Source organism: Meleagris gallopavo, chromosome 8, assembly GCF_905368555.1.
Source record: "Meleagris gallopavo chromosome 8, MGAL_WU_HG_1.1, whole genome shotgun sequence".
NCBI lineage: Eukaryota > Metazoa > Chordata > Aves > Galliformes > Phasianidae > Meleagris > Meleagris gallopavo.
This window is the reverse complement of record NC_139411.1, coordinates 22,765,529-22,789,136: the sequence shown is the minus strand read 5'-3', so window position 1 is coordinate 22,789,136 and position 23,608 is coordinate 22,765,529. Positions and strand designations below refer to the sequence as shown.

At 42.4% G+C, this 23,608-nt stretch overlaps 1 protein-coding gene across 4 annotated transcripts in view; it reads right to left on the bottom strand.

Annotated features, from left to right (window-relative positions):
- CNNM2 (cyclin and CBS domain divalent metal cation transport mediator 2) overlaps positions 1–23,608 on the bottom strand; it is a 106,897-nt gene that overhangs the window by 40,665 nt on the left and 42,624 nt on the right. The gene's annotated exons all lie outside the window — the stretch shown is intronic.

Below are 23,608 nucleotides of genomic sequence, written 5' to 3'. Positions count from 1 at the left end.
AAAACAAGGAGGTACAGCTGCTGAGAGGGGTGACTTCTGCTAATGTCTGCTGACCTTAAGAATTAGATGAGACATTCTAGAAACGAGAGGGGATAGTGTCCCCTCAGTCATACAAGTGAGTTGTTCAATGAGTTATACACCAAGCTGCTCATGAGAAAGTCTCCTGAGCCCTGTGAACAATGAAAGCAGCCCTTTTTTTCCATCCATCTCTCCCAGAGTATTTAAAGATTTGAATTTTCCCATATCAATTTTGGTTTGTCTCTCTTCCTATAAATAGAGAAGCAGTAGTGCATCCATCTCTTCTTCATCTTTTTTGGTGGCCTAGCACTGCGCACTGGCTGGAATGTTTTTCTAGTAAATGATAAGGGATGGGAAACAAGTAGAAGACAAAGGATGAGAGACCTTGAGCTCAGACAAATAGGAGAGATGGGAGCCCTCTTGTCTCTCCCAAGAGGCAGGTATCTTTTCTCTGGACCAAAGGGTTTTGTTTTGGAAACAAACGCATCTATTTCTGTCATTTCCTTTAGACATGCAGTCTTCATGGGATTGATAGTAAGACTGACTACAGTGTCTGAGAATGACTGTTTGGCCCCCAGAAGAAAGCATCTCTAACCTAAATATGAGACCCAAAGGAAACACACCCCTGCTGCTAACATGTCTCAGTGGACTAACACTGTGATATGTGCTCCACTCCCAGAGCCTCTACTTCAATCCAAAGTTCTAATAATCAAATTAGTGCTTTGTCAGGAAAGCTAAAGCCACTGGGTTTTCTGCTGAGAGTTGGGCTGGTGGACATCATCAGGTGGCCTGGCTGACATGGGAAAACAAGGGTGGTTTGGGCACTGGAACAGCCAAGTGAAGAGTGGCAGGAATGCCTACCCTGACCCATGCAAAATCAACCACATCACATGTTCCCAAAGAAAACAAAAACACAAGTGGAAGAGGAAGGATCAGTCATCACAAAGAGAGAAAATTCTCCGATCAGGGCTTGGAAACTGCTTCAAAGTCAACGAGGCCCACTGGTGTCAGGATGCTTCAGCACAATGTGAATGCAGCTCAAGTATCTCAGGCCATGGCCCTGATGCACCATCATAGCAATGGACGGGACTAGCAAGCTACACTAACACAGCACCATCTCCATTAATTGGGAAGGGAGTTGGGGCAAGCTGAAGGGAGGTGCAGATAATGAATTCCAGATCACAGTCTTCAGTCTGTGCCTAAAAATAGGAACTGTGGTCAGAGGTTTTAGACAGAGAGAGTCAAACTCAGCATTTGGATCCAGGCTTTGAAACCACAAAAGGTCAGCGTTAATTGACTGTTGGTCATTCTGAGGTCCTGGGACAACTTAAGAATCAGCAGTGTGCTGTAAAGTCTTATTCAAGTTAGGCTCCCATCTATAATCTGAAAGAAACAACAATATCCCTGAAAACAACAACCCAGACCAGCTTTGTTCATGGCTTACCTACTTAATACTTCCCAGAGGGAAAACGAGCAAAATGCCAACTAGTAACAGGGTCATGGAGAGCCTGGGTAAGAGAAACCATTTGCTAAAGAGACAGCAGTGGATAAGTTCTGGTGAAGCTGGCAGGGCCGCTGACTCTGGGATCCTAATTTACTACCAGGTAAATCCCATCCAACAAACATTCTTTCCTACCTGAACAGACTGACTTGGCAACCAAAGCTTCCTGCCTTAGAGCAAGAGCTGGAAAGGAATTTGACCTGTGGCTCCTGACAGGAGTAGGCACCAGCACACAGAGTACCGAGACCAAAAGCAGTTTCCGATTGAGCAGTCCTGACTCCACGTATGAGATCATGGCTTGGCATGTGGGACATGAGAGGTTAAACTCTGGTGCCTGATGTGCTGTTTACATACATAAAGGACTCTCTCTCCAGACAGCTGGATCTGCAGAAAGGAAGAATATTGTCTGGTGGTTTTGGCAAATACCATCCCAAGCATAAGTGTTCAGCTTGCTAACTCCAGCAAGGACAAAGCAGAAGGAAAGTCAATAGCCTGAAATGAAAGGCAAGTGAAACAATTCCACTTTGAACCCTACTTCAGTATGTTCCTAGACATACTGCTTATACATGAAGCAAAAAGAACATGATAGCGTCTTCAGGGAAAGGATGAGTGAGCATTAAAACTGCATTCCTGTGAGTTGCCCAGCCCCACGTTCTGGATCATAGGATCACAGCGCAGTTTGGGCTGAAAGGGACCTTAAGGACCATCTGTAGTTTTTACTCCCCACACCATGAGCAGAGACACCTTCCACTAGACGAGGCTGCTCAAAGCCCTGTCCAACCTTGCCTTGAACAGTTTCAGGGATGGGGCGTCCACAGCTTCTCTAGGCAACCTGTTCCAGTGCCCCAGCACCCTCGCAGTGAAGAATTTTTTCCTTATGTCTAATCTGAGTCCTCTTGGTTTATCAATCCTTTCTGTTCAGTTTTTGCTCTGTGAACTGCAAATCCCAGCTATCGCCACTAGGTTAACAAACCAAACAACTCAAATTACACTAATTGAGACTGCTGAGGAGGAACAACAGACCTTCTCAGTGAGGATAAGACACACTGTACTGTAGCCATGATGGTATGCTCAGAGATGCATTACTCCCTGCCCAGATACAGATTCACAGTGGCAAAGAGACTACAGTCTGGTATAGCATATGCTCTGCATGGTCACTCATTCACCACCTCCACTCACACCCACATGGCGTCAACTCAAAAGGTAGGTGTGTAACATCCATCTCACAAGAAGTGTTGGTCAGTCATGGTGGCTTTGTTTCCATGGAGCGATGGAACAGACCCTTACCAATGCAAATGCATGGTTAATGTAGTCACTGGACCTGCTACAGCTTCTCAAGTGTGCAGAGATAAGCTTCGTTATCAGGTCTAAGTCAGTATAAGATTCAACCATTTTCCTAAAAGAATCTTGACTCACCCAATTTCACATTTCATTTTTGAGTAGGTGGCAACACATTTTTCCCCATCCCAACAAATGACAGTTCTCAAGAGCTGAAAAAGCCAAAGCAAAAGAAGTTTTAGATTTTGCATAATGTAGGAAAACAGATCATTGTTTTGATCTGCAACTAAAATAAGTATGGAAATGTACTACAGGGAAAAAAAGAAGAACAAAAAAGGAATTGGATGGTTAAATCATAAAAATATGAGGAGGACACCCAAGGGTAGAAGTATACAGAAATACTCAGAACCAGCCATATTTCAAATTGATGACTTTTCTTTACATATACCAGAATTGGATGCTATTTTTGCATTACTCTTCGTCCAAAGAAGGACATGTGGTGAGCATGCAGTTAACCATTACCAATAATTTCCTGTATTATTTTAGTATCTGGGAGCACCAGACATGTATTAGTACCCTGAGCTACCAGATGCTTGGGCTCTGCTCCAAAGAGTTTCTCATCTAACACTGGAGAGAACTGATGCATACAGACATGAAGAATTACCATGGGACAGCATTTTCAGCACAGCAGGTGGGGCTCGACTCAACTTCTGCTGTCTTGTGGCAAAGGGGAGATTTGAGAAAGGATCTGAAGGAAAGCAAGGACGCACACTAGTATAATGAGGGAATGATTAAAAGATGGTAAAATTTCAAAGAAGGTCAATGTTTCTGAGAAGCGGAGGATGATGAGAAGCAGTCCATCTTTCTTTTATCCACAAAATCTTCTCATCAGAGTCTTGAGGGATGAAGGGGACATGACAGGCTACCCACAACTGCTTGCAACTGCTGTGGTCACCTGCTGAACAAGAAAGCAGTGCTTGCTGACCCCTGCAGCTGGTACAACGAGCAGTAAGATGCAGTTTGTGGACAGCAGAATGAGCAACTGCTCTTTCCAGAGGAGGCTGAAACAAGCAGGTCCTGACAGAAATAGATGACAAGTCCTTTGGTCCCTACAAAAACAGGTGGCTTCAATATTGTTGTACACAGGAAGATGCAAAGCCTTGTTCTGTATCAAGATGAAGGCTTGCAGGTTTCTTCACTTTTCCTGTTGGCAACAGTACGCTAAATCCTGAAGCTGTTCACAGTATAGAACACATCCAAAGCAATAAAAACAGTCACGCTGCAGTAAAGGGAAAGAAGAGAGAGACATTAAGCAAAGGAGAGAAATACCAAATGAGCAAAACCAAGAACTCCTTCAGCTAGCTCCTCCACCAAGAATAACACATCAGTTACTCAGTTACATCAGTTACACAGAGACAGCAAAAGAAAGCCTATCTGCCTGACACAGCACAGTGGATGAACCAACACAAACACTCACACATTCACTTTAGGAGAATTAGAGAGTAACAGAGATTTTAAGCAAGAGTTCGTGGTGCGTGGAAATTTGCTTTCCAAATCCAATTTCCCGCCGATTCCCTCAGAGCTTCTCATCAGCAATTTTCTGTTTCTGCTGTGAAGGGCTCTAGTGCAATTACGCTCAGTTACGAAAAGCCTCTTTACTCTAATCCTCTTCTTAGCCTAGAAGTAACAGCATCAACTGATACCTGTGAGCTTAGCCTCCGCCACAGGACACACACTGGAGTTCCCAGCACAGAAAACCACCCTCACAACACACCCACCTAGTGCAGGTCCCTCTGCTCACCTTTCCCATGCTAAGCACCAGAACAGTAGCAGTCTAAACAACGTTCTCAAGGTCAAAACTCATTGTGAGAACACATTGTTCAGTTGTTTTTTGTTGTGGGTTTAGGGTTTTTTGAGTTTATGGGTAGGTGGTTTTTTTGTTTGTTTGTTTGGTTGTTTTTTTTTTTTTGTTTGTGTTTTTTTTTTTCTATTTTAAGCTATATTTTAGAAATCCAGAGAAAACAATGTGCCATGAAGTGGGAAGGGGGTGCACAAGAGGGGGCACTGCGCTTTTTGTTACTTTTGGCAGGAGCATTGAAACCAAACCCTAACATGGATAATTATAGGGCAGATTGAACTTCTCCCTGATGAATTTTCTCCAACCATAAAGCTAAAAGCAAATTCAGGGAGGACAGTAAACAACTCTGATCCAAGTAATGAGATAGAGGCAAGTAAAAGTTAAAAGCTTCTTGAAAACTCCTTTTGAGAGGTATTAGAATTACTGAATGAAGGCAGTTTTCCCCTTAATTCATAGAGATCTGCAGGTTTTTCAGTCCAGCTGTTTAACCCCTGCAATGCACAATGACCTTTTCATTTTCCATTGCTCTTGCAGTTTTCCAGCAGTTTGAGCTCACTGGGGCTAATTACCTCAACATGGAGATGCAAATGGAAAATGCTGCTGGTAAGTTGTTCCATTCACAGGCATTTAGTCTTGCACTGCTTGCGTCAGGGGTGCACTACCTGTTTTACCATCTCCTTAGGTGGCAAGGCTTCAGACCGCTCACTCTGCTCCCAGCAGTCACAAGGGCTCTGTGAAGTCAATGACCTTCCAGCAGAGCACCCCATCCTGCTTGTGCACCTTTCTTTCCCTTGCAGCTGTCCTGTGCCAACACCCTGATGCAGCCTTGGGCAGGAGTGCACGCTCCCTGACCTGCTGGGGAACCTACACGCCTCAAATCCCATTATGGAGAAACAGAGCTTGCTCCAGAGCCACAACTGACATCAAGTTTCCACCATAAACCAATGCTGACCCTTTCCTGACCCTGTCTTCAAAAAAGCACTGATTTATAAAACATCCCATCAACCAGGAAATTGGTAGGTCTGATTTGGTAAAGGAGAAGAAAAAGCACTTTCCCATGCAGATCTCAAGCTAATTTGAAAGCTGGTTTTCAAAAAAAAAAAACACACACACACACACACACACACACACAAAAAAAAAAACACACACACAAAAAAAAAACAGAGCAAGTACAATCAAATATCTAATTGTGGATTTGGATCCAACTTTGAGACATATATCATGAGAAAGCAATCATCAATATTATCCCATACCAGCATTTCTAAGCCCTTTAAAAAAAAAAAAAAAGAAAAAAGAAAAAAAAAAAAAGAAAGAAAACCTAAGACAAAAAACAAACCACATTGGGAAGGCTTGCCTGCCAGCAACTGCTCAATACCAGGATCTTACTAACACAGTTTTGAGTTAACTGTATGGCAGGTACCTATGCCAGAGAGGTAACTTTTAGGTACTCTCAAGAGCTGCTGCACTAACACAGTCGGTACCACCATGATGTGGCCACCTGGGAGACACGCAGCACAGAATCTTCTTTGCTAATCTGTACCTAGCACACACACACACAGCAGTTCCCAGAGGAACTGTATTCTTTTGTTAGCTCACAACAGAACCCAGACAGTGCAGTTACATCTTTGTTACTCCAACATCTCACCTAAATCATCCATGCACATCATTTGTTCACAAAATTGTAAGTATTCAGCACTTTAAGTCTCATTCATCAGCTCTTCAGCTCCTGGCATCAATTTGTTTTAACTCAGGTTGGCTATTGGACTTCTATTTCACAGGGTATCCTAGGGTTAACGAGTAGCACTGAGCCTAACAAGCATTAATTGAATGTGGTTTACTCCCACTAAAACCCATATGTGGGTGCAATATGACAACTAAGAAGGGAGCAGTGGGATTTCCTCTTTACTATCCATATACCTACAGTCATTCCAGTTGATGCCTTTCTGTGCTCCTTTAACTAGTTCCCTACAGATGGCACTGTACCACCATTCAAAATACCCCTTTAGGAAAAAACAAGAGCTCCAGCTGAGCCACCAAGAACAGCCAGGTGATCAGCAATCTTCCTGCTTTCTAATCCAGATGGCTTCTTGAGCAAGGGCTGTGGAATCAAATAGAGAAAGATCACAGTGTTATGAACATCCAGCCTTCTCTACCATAGACCAAGATGGGGTCTAGTGGGAAGATGGGTCCAAATACATACACATCCTTGCTCCTCACTTCCATGAAGTATTTGGTCACTGGCACTGTTGCAGATGGGACACTGAGATCTTGGGTGGCAATTCCTATAGGAGACAACTGAGAAACCTCACAAGAGGCCTGTGTGTGTCCAAAAATTTACACAGAGGGCTGCAGAGTCAGTAATTGGATGGATGCAACAAAATCTGCATATTCCTTTCCCCAGTCATGAGTGGTATTTCTATTACCTTCTCTGTGACTGTTTTACATCCAATAAAAACACACAGAATAGAAAATAGAGTAGTAGAAGTTACCCTTTGCTCTTGGTATGAAGAATAATTCATTGGTTTGGCACTTCCCAAGGCATGCGTGAAGGGAAAAAGTGCTTGGCTCAAACGGGCTCATAATTGCTAGCAGCAAATTCAATCTATGGCGCGTTTCACCAACTACTTCTTAATTTCATTGCCTCTCAGCTGTACAGATTTATGCGATGAACACTTCATAACATCCTATGTACTGAAAACTTCTTGCTTTTAGTTCAATATTCTCATTAGTCAATGTTGTAACTTTATTTTAGTCAATAACTTGGTCTTTAGACTGACAGATTTGCAAACAGAATTATGGCCAAGGCTTTTAAAGCTTGTGACCCTTAGAGGAATATGAATTTCAGAAAGTAGATCCTCTCTAGTAGTAGAGGTTTCTCTATCTGGGTGAATACCAGAGCATCACAGGCACTTAAATACTCTTAAAAATCTTAGCTTACATCCTGCTATGAGTACTGCTCTCAATAGCTACATAAAAAGAAGTAGGTTACTACAGAATGGAAATAAGGATTTTATCTATTGAAACTACAGAAAAAAATGAAGACCAAGATGAAATTAGTATTTGGTTAGGATTAACAGAAATGCTGGACAATTACAACCAGGATTTCAGTTTCAATACCAAGAAAGAGCCTCTGAGCCTGCAATGCCAGCTCTGGCTAAAATGTTCTCATCCCCTACTCAGAGAATGAGAAAAAAATGCCCATTCTAACACCACAGCTCTGAGATAATCCTTGATCAGAAGTAACTATTCAGTTTTTAAAAGCTACCACAACCTACTATAATATAAAGCTAGATTTACATCCACTGGTACGCTGGCAGTAACATCACACCACTGCCTTCAAAAGGCTTTAGCAACACAGGTCAGGGGAGAAGGAAGTAAAGGCAGATAATGAACAACTGTAACCCTGCTGGATTTAAGAGCTGATATTCCTAAGATGGTAATTTGTGCGGTTTCATTCACCAGAAAGAACTATGTGACTACAGAGCTCAGCACAGCTGTCTCAGGGTCGTGAGCAGAGAGTTTCAATAAGGAAAAATACATTTAAAAAAATATATTGAGAATCTCTCTCCTTTGAACTCCTTCACTCACATAAGTGATGCTGCACTTATAAAATACAAAATTCCAATTAAATTCCCAAAGTCTGTTGTACTCGAATGTTTTGCAGTGCCTGGCCTCTCTGCTCAGCTCAGTCTTATCACTTCTGCTTGCTCAAATTTATGCCAGTTCTTACAGAGCAACAGAACTGGGATATGGTGTTTCAGAACTACAATATCCTCTAATTCACTCCATGTTAAAAACAAAAGTAACAGCAACAAAAAATAACCCAACCTACTGCATTAAACTTAACTATCCATTCTTTTCACATAGAGGAATGTACCTTATTAGTCCAAATGGAGCTCAGAGTACTTAGTAATTTTTTTTCCAGAGAATTAAATATACATTACTGTTTTCCTTATTTAATAATGATTCATTTAATTATTACTAGACTGAATGAAACATGACTGTATGGAAAACCAGGCATGCTTCCATAAAACCCCTTCCCTACACTGCTTGCTTCTGGTAATTCACTCCTTCTACTCCCTTATAGCATTTCTCAATCTATACTCCCAATGAATATCCTCAGGTCCTTCATAAATCCTTTGGAACTGAGCAAGGAACAGCACATGCCATGGCTGGCTCAGAAATGCATGCACTGATCTGACAGCTGATAAAATGAGCTCTCAGGCCATGGAGCAAAACAAATTGATCGGATGCATAACGAAGTTGATGGTGTTGCCTTCACTCCAAGGGAACTCCAAGCTTCTGGTTTGTCGAGATCTTTTCCCCCTCACCTTCCTCACCCCAAGCTTCCCTGAACTCATACAAATTTTGTTGCCTTTTCTCATCTGCCAAATTTGGTAAGTTATTGGACAGACAGTGATCAAAGAGGGGAGAGAAAGGGATGAGATCAGCAGAGTGCCTTTCTACACGTGCCAGTAAAGAAAACATCCAAAGCCTGGCCTCTTATTAGGCTCTTGCACCTGTCTCAGAAGGGTTTGGGGGAGTAATTACAGATGACAGGATACTCATCTGGGCAGGACCCCAAGCCTCAGCTAAGAACACAAGATTGCTCCTATACAGGAACCCATAAGCAAGAAATAGAACTGGAGTAAGCAAGAGTATTCCCCAGCACCTCCTCCGTAGGAGCAGTAGGTCCTTACTCTCTTCCTTCACTTTGCTCTTATCGACCATTCATGAGCAGCTCTTCCTCTTCCAATACATCTAAATTCAGTGCTGGTCAACAGCTGCTTTTCACTCAAAATCCTTAATGCCTGAACCGAACGCCCACTGGGGAATACTGAATGAGCCTCGTCTTCCTAAGCATTTAATCACAATTGTCACAAGTGAATAAGCAGCCAAGAATAGCTCTAATGAGGGTGTATTTGTCTGGGAGGTTTGACTGGGTTTGTAGCTCACTCCTAAATAAAAGGAATTAATTTCCCACTCCCTGTTTTCTAATGTAATAACGCTGCTGTAAAGACTGATTTACTTACAACTTATCTTCTCACATAGTAGCAGGACTGGAAAAGCTATTTTGTGGCACTCATAACAGACAAATTGTTTTATAATCCCTTTTATAAGCACCATTGAGCACCATCTTGCTGTGTTCTCATTCCTGTGACTGACTGGCATGCCAGACCAGACCTAACTGCTGAAATAGTGAAAAAAAGCACGTCCTCCTACTTCCAGCATAAATCCACTCACAGATAGTTCACACTACCTTGTTCTAGGGCTGCTTCCTAGACCTCTCTAGGTATGTACTGTGTTCAGCCCTAATTCTCTGCCATACCTTCCTTTCTAGCAACTTCAGTTTAACTCTCAACTCCAATATACCACTGCACTTAGGTCCACGTTCATTTGGTTTCTGACTGGCGAAATGAGAGATAGGTTGGAACCCATCGTTGCAGTTACGCTACATCTTTCCTCAATTAATTTAATCTGACTTGGAACTTAAGCTTGTAACTTACTACCACAAAGACCTTCTGCACCTCTATTAGATTCTAGTTTTCACTGCTCTTAATTGGAGATTGATTTTGGTGAGAGACCATATACTAATGGCAGTAGTTTCGATATTTTGGCTATGAATCCATATAAAATTCCTGAGTGAATATAGGCCTTGAACTTAGCTACTGTCCATTTGTTCCAGACTTCTTCAATCAGTGTCAGCTCCTGCACCTCCCACGGAGAAAATCTGGTGTGGCAATCTTCATCCTCATTCAGAGAAACCAGATCTTATTTATGCCTCTGCCACAGCCTTGTTATTCTCTCTGAATGCTCTTTTATATGTATTCTTATCATCTAGCAACTCTCGCTGATCCTCTGCCAGTTTTCTGGCTCTTTATATACTTATGAGCTTTGATACCTTTTGCAAGTTTTTCCTCTGACTCCTTTTTTGCCCTGACTTGTACATTCTACAAGTACTTGCCAGAATTCTTTTCAGCTATACTTTTAATTTTTGATTTATTTCTTCCTGAGATTTGCCATTCCCAGTATATTTTACCAGGAATAAAAAAGGGCTATGCGCATAAGGAAAGAGTCTTTCTAAATGAAAGATAAGCAAGTAAGCATCTCCACCTTGTGTCCAATACAGCATGCAGAGACAATCTTCTACCCACTTGAATCTATTTTACGAGGTTAGTTCTTATACTAAAAAAGCAACAAGCAACATATGCGTGTGAACCATCACCATCCTATACACCAACTCGAGATGTTCAAGAGTGACACGGCCCAATATAACACACAGAGATGCAGCGTAACACACTGACACTTTGATCGCCTCCCGCAGGGCTCCATCATTTCTAAAGCTGTAAGAGTTTGCGCCAATCTTTGATCCAACAGCCCTCATTCTTTAGCTCTGACGGCCAGGACTTATGCTTCAGCACTGAAAGATCACACAATGACAGCTGTCAATACAGGCGATGCCATTTAACAAGAAGCACAAGCTCAGCACATTAGCTTTCTTGGCTGAAGGGACTGAGGCTGCAGGGACACCTTCTATGCAGCTTCCATCCCAGTCAGCCACTGGGTGCAGGATCCTGCCTGCACATGTTGCACTGGCACTGAGGGCTGCTGGGTGACACAGCAAATTGATGACACTTCAAAACAACCATGAGAAAGAGAGATCTTTCTAACCCAGTTCCACCACCTCAGGCAAGCAACAGTAAAGCCCACAGAATGATATTGGCACAACAGAGCACAAGCTAGTGGGGCAGGCTTCCAATATTACTTGTCATCATGAGAGGTGTCCCCATAGAGGGCAAGACCTCAGAAGTCCAAGTGTAAGACTTGGATCATGGTCTATTACTCTCAAAAGTAGGTGAAGTAGAGTGAAAACATCATAGTTACTTCCCCAGAGTGTCTAGATGTGGGGAGCTCAATGATGTTGCAATCACATTCCCTGCAGACCATTACTCAGTCACAGAACAGTTAAGGTTGGAAGGGCATCTGCACGATGGCTACACAGCAGCCTCCAGCCCTGACATCCTGTACCAGAAGCTGATAGCATCTTGTAGGATATGTCCTTGTATGGATATTCAAAACCTACTCATCTGATCATAATAATAAATCATGTTGTAACTTTCAGCACACCTTCCCTGCACCCCATAAACAGAAACCATCCACACACGTCATACCTTAGAAAATAAAGCATTAGGTGGTCTAAAGGGAGGCTGGGGAACATAATGAACTCATTTCAGGGAGACAGCACTTTCTGGAACAATTTCAACTAACCTTGCATTACGTGTTTCCCTTCCAGAATGCCTTAAAAATTCAAGCAGCCTAAAGTTCAATAATGCATTTGGCATTGATCTTCTTATCCAAAAGAACTTTACAGAATGCTTTCTGCTCTGCTAAAGCACATTAAGACCTTCATTTTAACAGTGGGGGCTCTACTGCAGCTCTGAAAGATAATTTCACTTCACTGAGGTTTCTTCTTAATAAAGAACCTATCATTACTAACTTGAGCTTTTCATTTCTTCAGAAGAATTCTTAACAATATTCAGAGGAGGAATAAATTAATGACATTGTCCACTAAAAGGATTTGTGGGTAAGTACAAGTACATTCTAATTCCAGCTGCAGTAGGTTTATCCAAGTACATTTGCTGCAGGATGCTTGAGGTTTGTGATTATTTCCTTTCTCCTTTTGGTAGCCTTTCAACTCAAAACCTTGAGCTATAAAAGGATTGCTTTACCTCTCTTCATCTCTTGGGGGTAAGGAGTTTCCAACAGGGCCCATAAAACAGGTACTTAAGAAGACAATGCCACAAAGAGTAAGAATATTTTCCTCTAAGTCAGAATGGAGAGAAAGTACTGACATTGTTTCAACATTATGATTCTTAAAATCATTTTTTCCTGCTAGCAGAACATCCTTTGACTAGTTATGTATACACAAAAGACCAGAGGAATTGGTGCTTATTTGTCAATTTTACTACATCGGTCTTACATGTCAGAATCCCACCATGTACTTGCTCATGCTGAGTTTAATTAGAGGATTACAAATGACTGCACTACAGTGGTTAAAGCAGCTGTGTTCCAGCACTGGAAGTCCCCTGCTCCTCAGCTGGGATGCACTGACTGACCCCTGCCCGTTCCACATCCGTTACAGGATGGGTCTGACAGTGCACAGAAAAAGGAATAAGAGAAAATTGAGCCTGCAAGCATTTTGTTTTGGGTCACATCAGGAAAGAGAAGAATAGAACACTCCTGGTGCTATATCTGGGTAATTCCTTTTTTGCATGTGTGGGGACTGTACAGTTTTGAATGGAGAAGCAGCAGATAAACAGCAAAGAGAAGAGCTGACATGTTTCTTAAAGGTGGGGAGAACAAGCATGATAGCAAAACTGCTGTCTTTATGGACCTCTACTGAGCCATGCCACTCACACCTAGGGAAGAAAGATAGGATCATACTTAAACATACACTTCTGAGCAGTAACCAAACCACCACAAGCTTTTATAACAACACATTATGCTAACCCCAAACATCCTAAACTTAAAAGCAAAGACCCCAACCAAAGAAGTACACCAGATGAAAGGGATCCCTGGGAGCACACGCATGGCTTTTTGCTTTGAGATCATGTAAGTGGCAGATGTGGATGTCTACAGCTCAAAAAGCTAAAAGCTCTCCTAGGAAAGATGTAAATACGTATTAATAGAGCAGAAATATTTCTCAAAGTCCCACACAGTACAATCACATGCTCTACAGTCACTCTCCAGCATTCTTCTCTAGCTAGCTAAAAACCAAAGCACACAGAAAGCAGGCACAACAGTATGAAACAGTGGTTTCCATCCACCCTCCCACAGAAGCTCTTGGAACAGCAAAGGGTAAAAGTTAACAAAAGGGATTGTCTACAGAGGTCTCCTCAGAGAGCTTGGTCAAACACTTAGAAAAGCTGGGGGATGCTTTTCAGGGTCACTTAAAGCATTTCAGGCCCTGACAAAAAGACATCAGACCTTACAACAAAGACATCCCACAAAGCATCCTGTTCTCTTTCTGCTCTACAGTTCAAACAGAACTGGAGTTCAGCAGACACCTATGAGTTCTGGCAATTTGAGGTTAGTACTTCATACTGGTTGAAAGCTGGGAATTTAGAACTGCTCTCGGAGACTGTAGAACACAAGCTTCTGGCTTGGGCAGTTCACAAAGCATCAGCCACTATAAACAGACCAGAGCTCAGGCAGGGAAATAAAGACATGGAACTTAGAATTAAAATTCCTGTTAAGAGCTTCAGGAATTGCAACTCCATGTTCTTCCAGCTAAAGAAACAGACAGAATTTTTCAGTAGAAAGTGAGTTGCTCTGCTACAGCTGTATAATATTCTGGGTGGCATAAAAAATCCTTGATCTTTAGAGCTTGATTGTTTGATTTTCCCTTGTGTTATGAAACAGTAATTGGTTTTTTTTGTTTGTTTGTTTTTAATATACACACAATTTGTATTGAACTGTTTAGAGAGAAAGTGAATCCAAACTTACAAGCAATGTGACAGCATTTAAGATTATTTTAACAATCCATATTTTAGCTATAATGGATACAGTTTTTATGTGATTAAGTTCATCTGAACATGATTTACATTTCAAAACTGTTCAAAAACCGGAGGAGGTATTGTCTGCAGCAAAGGAAGTGAACTTGTCTGAAGCATATGATAATCAGCCCTCAGAACCATCTGATATCATCATCTCAATCCTGCTCTTTTATTCATGGATACACTTACCTTACTTTCTTACCATGCTTTTTCAACTCCCAATTTATTCCACTTGGTCATTAAAATTCAGAAGCTGAGATACAGTCTCTCAGTATTTCTGTCTATGCCCACACCTATGTATCAAAAGTTGCTTTACTTCAAATGTATTCTCTTCCAGACCACAGAGCCACTGACCTGTACAAAGTGGATGACATAAATCTTCAACAGGAGGCACAGAGTATGTAACGAGTGTAGGTCTCATTAAGACAGTTAACGCCACAAAGATATGTTGGATCGTGAGCACAAATCCTACTTAAGAAAATATGAAAGATTTAAGGGTTTTTTTGGTAATAATTGATAGTTATGCAGACTGCTCTGAATGCAGCACAAATATTCTTTAATGAAAAAGTGCCTTCTATAGAAAAATCCATCAGAACAATACCACAGGCAGCCAGCCACAGACCTGGCATGTATCTTGGCAGGGGTCAGCAACCCTGACACTGCTGCGTGTTGGTAAAGCTCCTTAGTTTGATCCCTCTACTCAAGAAAATCTGCCAGGTTTTTGCATAACCCCCCCTTCTCTCCCAAGTATTTTGCCCTCATTCTCATTTCCTTGGTTAATTTTACGTCAGCCTGAAAGAAACAATGGTGAAACGCCAGTGGGCCACAGCTCACTCCGAGGTGCTAAGCAATTAGCAGTTGGCAAAAAAGTTCAGGTCTGGCACCAAGCCTTGTGATTAATGCAATCTTCTAAGGTACAGTGTAAAGAGTAAAGTTGACCGGGATGCTCTTCTAAGGCTTACAACAAGAATAAATAAATAAATAAATAAATAAATAAATAAATAAATAAATAAATAAAACAAAAAACAACAACCCTGTTTCCTTTGGGTATCTCATTGCAACTGAAAAATCCAAGTTCAAGCACAATGCACTATCGTATAGGAAGGGTCACTTCTGTACCTGCCTTTCATAATTTCAACTGTAGAAACACCAGAAGCTTCTCTCTGTCACTGCACAGAGCAAGGAAACTAACTGAAAGACTGATTTTTCTTTATCAGCCAGAAGAATACTTGCTCCACACTGTTTCTTAAGGCCTTGGTGGCTTAGGCTGTACAAGGTATAAGAGAACAATAAACACTTGTATTGAATTAATTAACATCCTAAAGAAAATTTTAAGTTTTGATGTAGACATATTCAGTGCTCATACAAGACCAGGTATTACGCATACACACACAAAGAGATGGATACATCTGCTGGGCAGACAATGACTGATGCAGTTTCGTATCCAGCTGCATTGAGATGAAGTTAAGAAAACAACAAAACAAGAATATATTTCATTAAGCTCTTCTGCAGAGGGGATATTAAGCATGAGTGCCCACAGTCTGACTGACAGCCCATTTCCAAACGAGAACAGAGCTAATGCATCAATGTGATGAGAAGAAGGTGGTAAGGGGATTTACAACACTGTTGAAAATATCAAAGTTTGAGAGAGAGATGAAAAGACAGCATTCAACATTTTTGGCCACTCTTCAGCAGAAGTTCTAACATTTGTCTAACATCTGTGTGTATCTGTGTGTTAGGGCTGTTCTCTGTGTGAAATGGGAAAAGGTCCCATTTTAGTTTTCATCACCTTGAGAGAGTGTTCAATACCTTTTCCTAAGACTGAAATGAAGAGTCCTGGTGGGCCAAAAGGTGGCAGAGCATTCCCTGAACATGATGGAAATGGAACAATAACTCATACTGACGCATGATACTGACTCGGGAGATTTTCAGTTTTGTTTTGTTAAAAAATATGATTTTTTCCTGCATCAACAGGGATGGATATTATCTCAAGACTTAATTTTTCCATAATCCCAGAGAAGCTCTGACTCAGGGAAGAAGCGTTCCCTGCTCCCGGAGGGCTGGGGAGAGAGCAAAGCAGTGCTCCCCACAGCCAGGCAGCCCATGGGAAGCACAGCTTTGGCTACAAAGTCTGGTATGTGTAATTCCATGAGCTTTTTTGGAAATGAAGTAGGGAGTGAATATCAGTCATAGTTAAAATTCCCAAACAGATGAGCTCTGTAGGATTAAAGTAACTCAAACCTGGGATCATACTTGCAATTATTGTAAAAAAATGAAGAGGCGACAGTCCAGCAATTAGAACAAAGGGCAGGAATCTGGCAGTCTTAGCCCTGTTCCTGCTTTATAACTTGTTCGCTATCCTGGGCAATTCTCCTCTATTCCAGACCTGCGTTTTTATTCCTATTCAATGCACCAGTACCAGTTTAGCACGGAAACTGACTGAACATCATTCACAAACTTGTGTGAGATGTGCTAAAAAATAGAAAAAGCTCTGGTATATCTTCATTCACACAGAGGATTGCAAGCTTACAGGCTGTCCAGGTAATACTTGTAATTGGTTGATGAACGCTGTCACACCTAGTATTAAGTTGTGAATTCCACTACTATATATGGACTGGGACTCTCCCAGGGACTGACATGGAGATCAATCAGAAAAATAATGTCTGAGAGTCATTAGCAGTTGAAGAAAAGAGAAAGCAACGGAAGAGAAGGAACACAACCAGTGTTCCTTTTGCTATTTAAGTATACTAATCTTCCAGATATACTGATTTCAATGAAGCCAGAAAGTTTTTCCTCTATGACAAACACATTCATTTCCCCTTACATTTTCAAGGATTTTAAACATACAAGACATAACACGGGAACATATCCCAATTAACAGAGATATTTTTATAGGAAAGAAGGAAGATTAAATCTAAGCACTGTGCCAATCAAATACTATTACTATTAGCTATGCTCTTACAAAGACCTTGAAATACTCAACACTGCAAGGTAAAGAGCAAAGGAATGAGTCGCTCGGCGCCCCGCAGCAGTACAGGGCAGCTATGCTCCCCAGGAGGACTGCTAACAGGTTAAGGAAAGCTGCATCCCGACCGGAATCTCCATTCCTTTTAATCAGTTGAGCACTGTAATAAGATTAGAGGTGATTGGGTAGAGTAGTGGGATTAAACCCATCCACTAATCCCCAGAATTTACTATTCACAGCTCAAATGCTTTAGTCCTTAAGAGCAGAAGGGCTCTATCCTCCTAAAAGATGCATCAGTCAGAAGAGGTATAAGATATTGGGCAAAGGAAAGTGTTCTCTGACACTGTTAAATGCACACCATATACTCCTGCCTTTAAAGTATGTCACAGCTTCACAGTTGAGCTGGGCTGTGTACGAGCAAGCAGCCCCATTCCACTACTACACTGCACAGAACAACAGTGAATTTTTGCTTCAGACCTATCAAAACTAACCAGAAAAAGAACCTGTTATTGAGAGGGGAAAGGCTGTCAGGAACAGGTCATGTATATTTCTTCTTGTGCCAACTTTTTCAGCCCACACGTATAAAGATTCCTTGAAGGATGAGGGTAAAAAAAAAAAAAAAAAAAAAAAAAAAAAAAAAAAAAAAAGAGCATGCAGAAGAACTTGTTGCAGTCTCCGAAGAAAGAGGTGATATAGTACCATCTAAAGTAGCAAGTTGTCCAAAATAACTGTGTAACAGCATGGCAGTAGGTGGATAAAACAAATACCAAAGCTTGGAGCAGCAGTAAGAAAGCAACTATGTAAAAATATTTTATAAATACGAAAGCTTGCTTGTGAGCTGGGAAAGAACTGGAAGTTAAACAGTCAGCAAAAAAGCAAAAAGTGATGATCCAAAACAGCCATTAAGAACACCTTTGGGCTTTTCCTCTATTCACAGAATCACAGAATGGCCAGGGTTGGAAGGGACCTCAAGGATCATGAATCTCCAACCCCCACATGCAGGGCCACCAACCTCCCCATTTAATACTAGACCAGGCTGCCCAGGGCCCCATCCAGTCTGGCCTTGAACACCTCCAGGGACAGGGCATCCACAACCTCTCTGGGCAGCCTGTTCCAACACCTCACAACTCTCAGAGTAAAGAACTTCCCCCTGACATCCAACCTAAATCTTCCCTCCCTCAACTTCAAATCATTTCCCCTTGTCCTGCCATTATCAACCCTTTCAAAGAGTTGATTCTCCTCCTGTTTGTAGGCTCCCTTTAGGTACTGAAAGGCTGCAGTGAGGTCACTCTGCAGCCTTCTTTTCTCCAGGCTGAACAAGCCCAGCTCCCTCAGCCTGCCCTTGAAGGGGAGGTGCTCCAGCCCCCTGATCATCTCTGTGGCTTTCCTCTGGACCCTCTCCAACAGCCCTCTGTCCTTGTACTGGGAGCTCCAGACCTGGACAGAGTACTCCAGATGGGGCCTCACAAGAGCAGAGTAGAAGAGGACAATCACCTCCCTGTCCCTGCTGACCACCCCTCTTCTGATGGAGCCCAGGATACCATTTGCTTTCCGAGCTGCAAGAGCACGCTGCTGACTCATGTTAAGCTTTTCATCCATCAGGACCCCCAGGTCCTTCTCTGCAGGACTGCTCTCAAGGACTGTTCCTTCCAGTTTGTGTAAATGCCTGGGATTCCTCCAACCCAAGTGCAAAACCTTGCACTGTGCTGAACCTCATTAGATTCATCCGGGCCCACCTTTCTAGCCTGTTGAGGTCCCTCTGAATGGCACCCCTTCCTTCCTTCACGTCAACCGCACCACTCAGCTTGGTGTCCTTATCAAAATCCTTAGCTTAGTCCTTATCAAAATCCCTTCCAGTTATTTATTCTGAATGGGAGAAGGCTAAGCATCTTTCTGGGATGCCATCCAAGCACACATTTCCTGCAGGCAATGACCTGCTCTGTCCCCTCTCTTACCTTATTCATAGTAAATGGAATTTTCTTCAATTATACATTTATTTTCAAAATATCAAAGCGCCTCACACTACCCGCAGCAAAAGAGACATGCAGGATCCCTCCAAATAGCTACTTTTATTTTTGTAACTGGATTAGCAGGAAAAATATAAAAAGGGTTAAGATGGTCAAAGCTGATTGAAAAAATGCTACCCCTTTAACATGATCAAAAACCTCTCCAGTGAGTTTCACATACCAGCATTCAGCACTGCCCAATTTCCTTCATTTTCTTGGAACACCATGCTACTTGTTTGACCTGAAGAGAGTTCTGAGAAAGCTAAGATGAAAAGCTAACACAAAGGTATGAAAGCATATTTCCAAGAAACCCACTTGGTCTGCTGATGACCTTTTAATAAGAGAACTGCTTCTTAATGCAAGCAAATTTTATCTGGCTGGTGTAGCAAATGGGTGACCACTGACCCAAGGGCCTTTTCTAAAGACATCAGCAGAGTATGAAATTTCTGGAACTGGCAGTGCATTGCCTCTGTCTGAGTCTTTGAGGCTGCAGTGAGGTGGTCTGAGGCCATTTTGCGTTCTGAAGACCGAGAGAGTAGGGCCTCAAGTGAAGTTATTGATGAGGCATATCAGTAAATGCAATTAATGTGCATGCTTTTTCTCTTAAGTTATGGATTTGTCTAAGGGTAAAGAATGCCTAGCCCAGGGCTGGGTCAGCAGGTAGTTCTGCTCTACTAGGCCTCAAGCACAGCAAGTGTCCATCTTCACAGGGCTTGGCAGTAAAACACTCCTGAACACAAGACTTATTGGATCCAACCTTTACCTACATCCTTTTCAGAGCTACTATGAGCCCTATATAAATATTGCTATGTTTTCTTCTCCCACTTGACACCCAGAGCATGAGCACCTCCCCAAAGCTCTGTCAGGCAGATCACAGCCCAGCTGCAGACACAATCCCCTGCTTTCTTGACACATTTCTACCATACTAGTGCCTTAATTTCAGTCTGTGAGGTGCAGACCCAGAACAAACAACTGCATCACGCAGCTTTTCACACTGTGGTTGTTAGTGCATAATCAAGGACAAGATCTACTGAGAATGAGGACCATGAGGCTGAAGTTCAGATGCCTGCACCAGCAGCTATTCCTATGGCACAGACTCCTATGCTGCTAACGGGGCAGTAAGCACATGGCTGTGCTATTCTTCCAACCCAGGGCATAATCATCGAGCCCATCACGTCCAAAGAAGGGCACAAACATACCTAAACACGCATTCCTGAACTCAGCAAGCCCAAGCACCTCTAATGAGGGAGGAATTCAAAACATGACACATTATCACGTTGTATGGTTACAGGGACTGTCACAGGACAGCTACTTGACACCACAGAGAAATGGAAACTGCTAACCCAGAAGTATAAGGTGCTGTTCACATCAATTATACATTTCAAGGAGGTTGATGATGGTGATTGCTTTGGGATAGTCACCAGATCAAGCCTTACACACTGTGTTCTTCTCTGGTCAATATACTGACATCCCTCCATGCCTTCTTGAGACACTTCTGAACACACATATTCAAGCACGCATCGTGAAAGTATAACATAGCAAAACGCAGAAGCCCTGGCCTGTCTTCCCAGGCTGTCTTTCCCTGCATGCAAAATCCCAACACCAGAGACATGTCACTGCAGAGAGTACAGTGTGCCACCTACCACCCAATTCCTGATCTCTACATACCCACGACCCACTCTCTGATCAGCAGCATTTGGTCATACGCATTAAGGCAATGGAGGTTGGGATTTTTTAATTTATTTTTAAATAAGACTTTTCAAACTGCATCTCAGTAACACTTATAAATTTATTTTCTTTTAACTTATTCCAAAATCTAGCTCCTGTTGCTATCTGTGCTGTTTATCTCCTGTATTTCATTCACAGTGAAATGATTTGGATTTTATGGGATGAAAACAAATAGCTCTGGATAAAATAGAGGGCTCTTGACAGTGAGGATAGCTCTGATTTTGAGACTTGGAAACTGCAGCACAGAAACCATGCAACACTCCAGGCCAAGAAGCTTCAAGATGAGGTTGGAAATGGGCTCCTGACTCTCTCAGCCAACCACCACCACAATACATAGGAAGTAATTATTTGGAAACTAAGAGGTTAATGCAGGAGTAAGGGAAAACTTTTTGGCCACTAGGTCTCTGTCAACACAGCAGATGACAAACTACCAAGTGTCACCAGAGGAGTGAAGAAGAAAAGCATGCAGCCTTCCAAGGCTGCTGTTCACTGAAGTGATGACCACTTGTAGGGAAGATAGGAGATTTAAAGCTGTATTTCTCTTCCATGAAAAATCCAAGCAGAGCTGCTGCAGCTCCTGCAGGCAGGTTTCTGTTCTTAAGAGTTCATTACTTATCCTAAACTTATTTGGCAGAAGTGAGGCAGAGCCAGAACTCCTGCACAGTTATGGACAATAAAACCAAACCAGATTTCTTCCACTGGGCCACTGAATTTTTTAGAATTTGGTTTTTTTTCTTCCAGAATGTGCTATCAATGAGGTCAGATCTTTCCCCAAGAAAGTTAACAAACTCTAGCAATCTTATGTCCTCCTTAACCGGAGTTTCTCTCTGCAGAGGAGGGGAGGAACTGGACAAGGGACACATTCATCCCAGCCTACTTCTAACCTACTTCTCCAGGAAATGGAATGACCAGAATGAGGAGTTTGGTTCCAATCCAATCTATATATATTTTCACAAAGCTAGTCATTAAAGCCAATCTGCTCCAAACATTTTTTAAGCTTGGTATTCCCATCAAAATGTACTGCATGCAAAACTTGAGGCACAGCAAGGCCAGGTTGAATGCTGCTTCAGATTCAGAGGCTAGCTTGGTTATACATGTGCATGACCCCACAGGCAAAGGAAGGAGAGTACAGATATTGTTGACACTGAAAGGCGTCCCTTGCACTGCACAAGTGGCCCAGAAAGATCACAAGATCACACACATGCGCATCCCTGCACCACTGTGCAAGAGGGAAGGAGACGTGGTGAGTACACCAAGCTGTCCTACACCTTCCCTTCTCCCAGCCACAAGGCCTGGGGAGCCCAAAGAGAGGAGCTAAGCAGAGAGGGCACAAAGCAGCAGCAACTCAGACAGCTACACAAGCTTCTACTTCATTTGAACTCAGCATCCTCACCTTTGCTTGTCTGCTTCTCTCTTCTCACACAAATATCTTCCTGGCCCTTCCCTATTTCCAGTTTCCAGTTGTGCTCCCTAAAGCCCCCTCACAATTATGGTGTCAAATACTGCTGTTCTGACACATATGCTATTCCCAGCCCACTATGAATGTACTCTAGAAAGCCAAGGTAGGTCACTACCCTGCAGGCTGTACCTTTACAGCACGAGATCTTGTTTTAGGGTCACCAACCTACGTTGCTGAAATAAATATGGCAACGGTGTCTCACAGGAGATCTGGACTCTTGGCTTCAGTAAACGTAGCTCTCAGATGCCAGGTAGTGAATCCATCAAGAGCAGAACAAGTACACATATTGAGGTGTACTGAGAAACAGGCCTGCAGTCCAGTGCTGCCTCAGGAACATCTTGAGAGATAACAGAACTTATCTGGTCCAAAGCAAGTTTTCCCACTGAAACATGACCTAGCTTGTGCAGAGGCCAAGCATCCTCTTTCATCTACATGCACCTGAGACCTCTCCGTTCTGCTTTCAATGCCCATGTTCCTCTGACATCAGAAGAAGCTTACATACTTAATGCGTGCAGTGGCTGCCAGAGGATGAAATAACATCCTGACTGCAGAATTACTATAAAAAAACGCATTCAAAATCCACAGGTAAAGCGAAATCTGCTCAGAGGTCAAAGTACCCTGGGATCACCCACACCATTCAGGGACACTGCTAGAAGAGGGGAGCAATAAAGCGCAGAAGCATAGCATAAAAAGTTGCATTGTATGCAGACATCCAGAACAGACAGAAATAGGCTACTGTTTATTCAGAAAAGCCAGATAAAATAGAGTCAACTTTCACCAGAACAGTATTCCCAGATAAAAAGAGGAGACATAATTTGGGTTGCTCTGGCTATAATGGACCCTGGGAAAAGAATACATAGCAGAAGAGATCAGTGAGAGCTTTATTTAGTTCTAAAGCTACCAGCCATCACCCTGAAAAACAGAGAATGGTGCCAAGCAAGAAATAAATATACCTGATAACACTCACGGAAAGTTTATTAGTCACCTCCAAATAGGAAGAAGGAGGTCCTTTTGAGACTGAAAACAACAGCTGAATATAAAATTTGTCAGAACGTGACCTTCATTTTAAAAGTTCACCCAAAAACAATGTAAAGGGACAGAGTCTCGGGGTGAAAAGAGGCAGCAAGCCCTACAGACAAAGGGAATTCGTCATCTCCTGTCATCACCATCAATCCCTATAATCCCTTCAGTCACCAATATGCTGCAGGAGGTATCAATTGGGCACAAGCAAAGAGCAC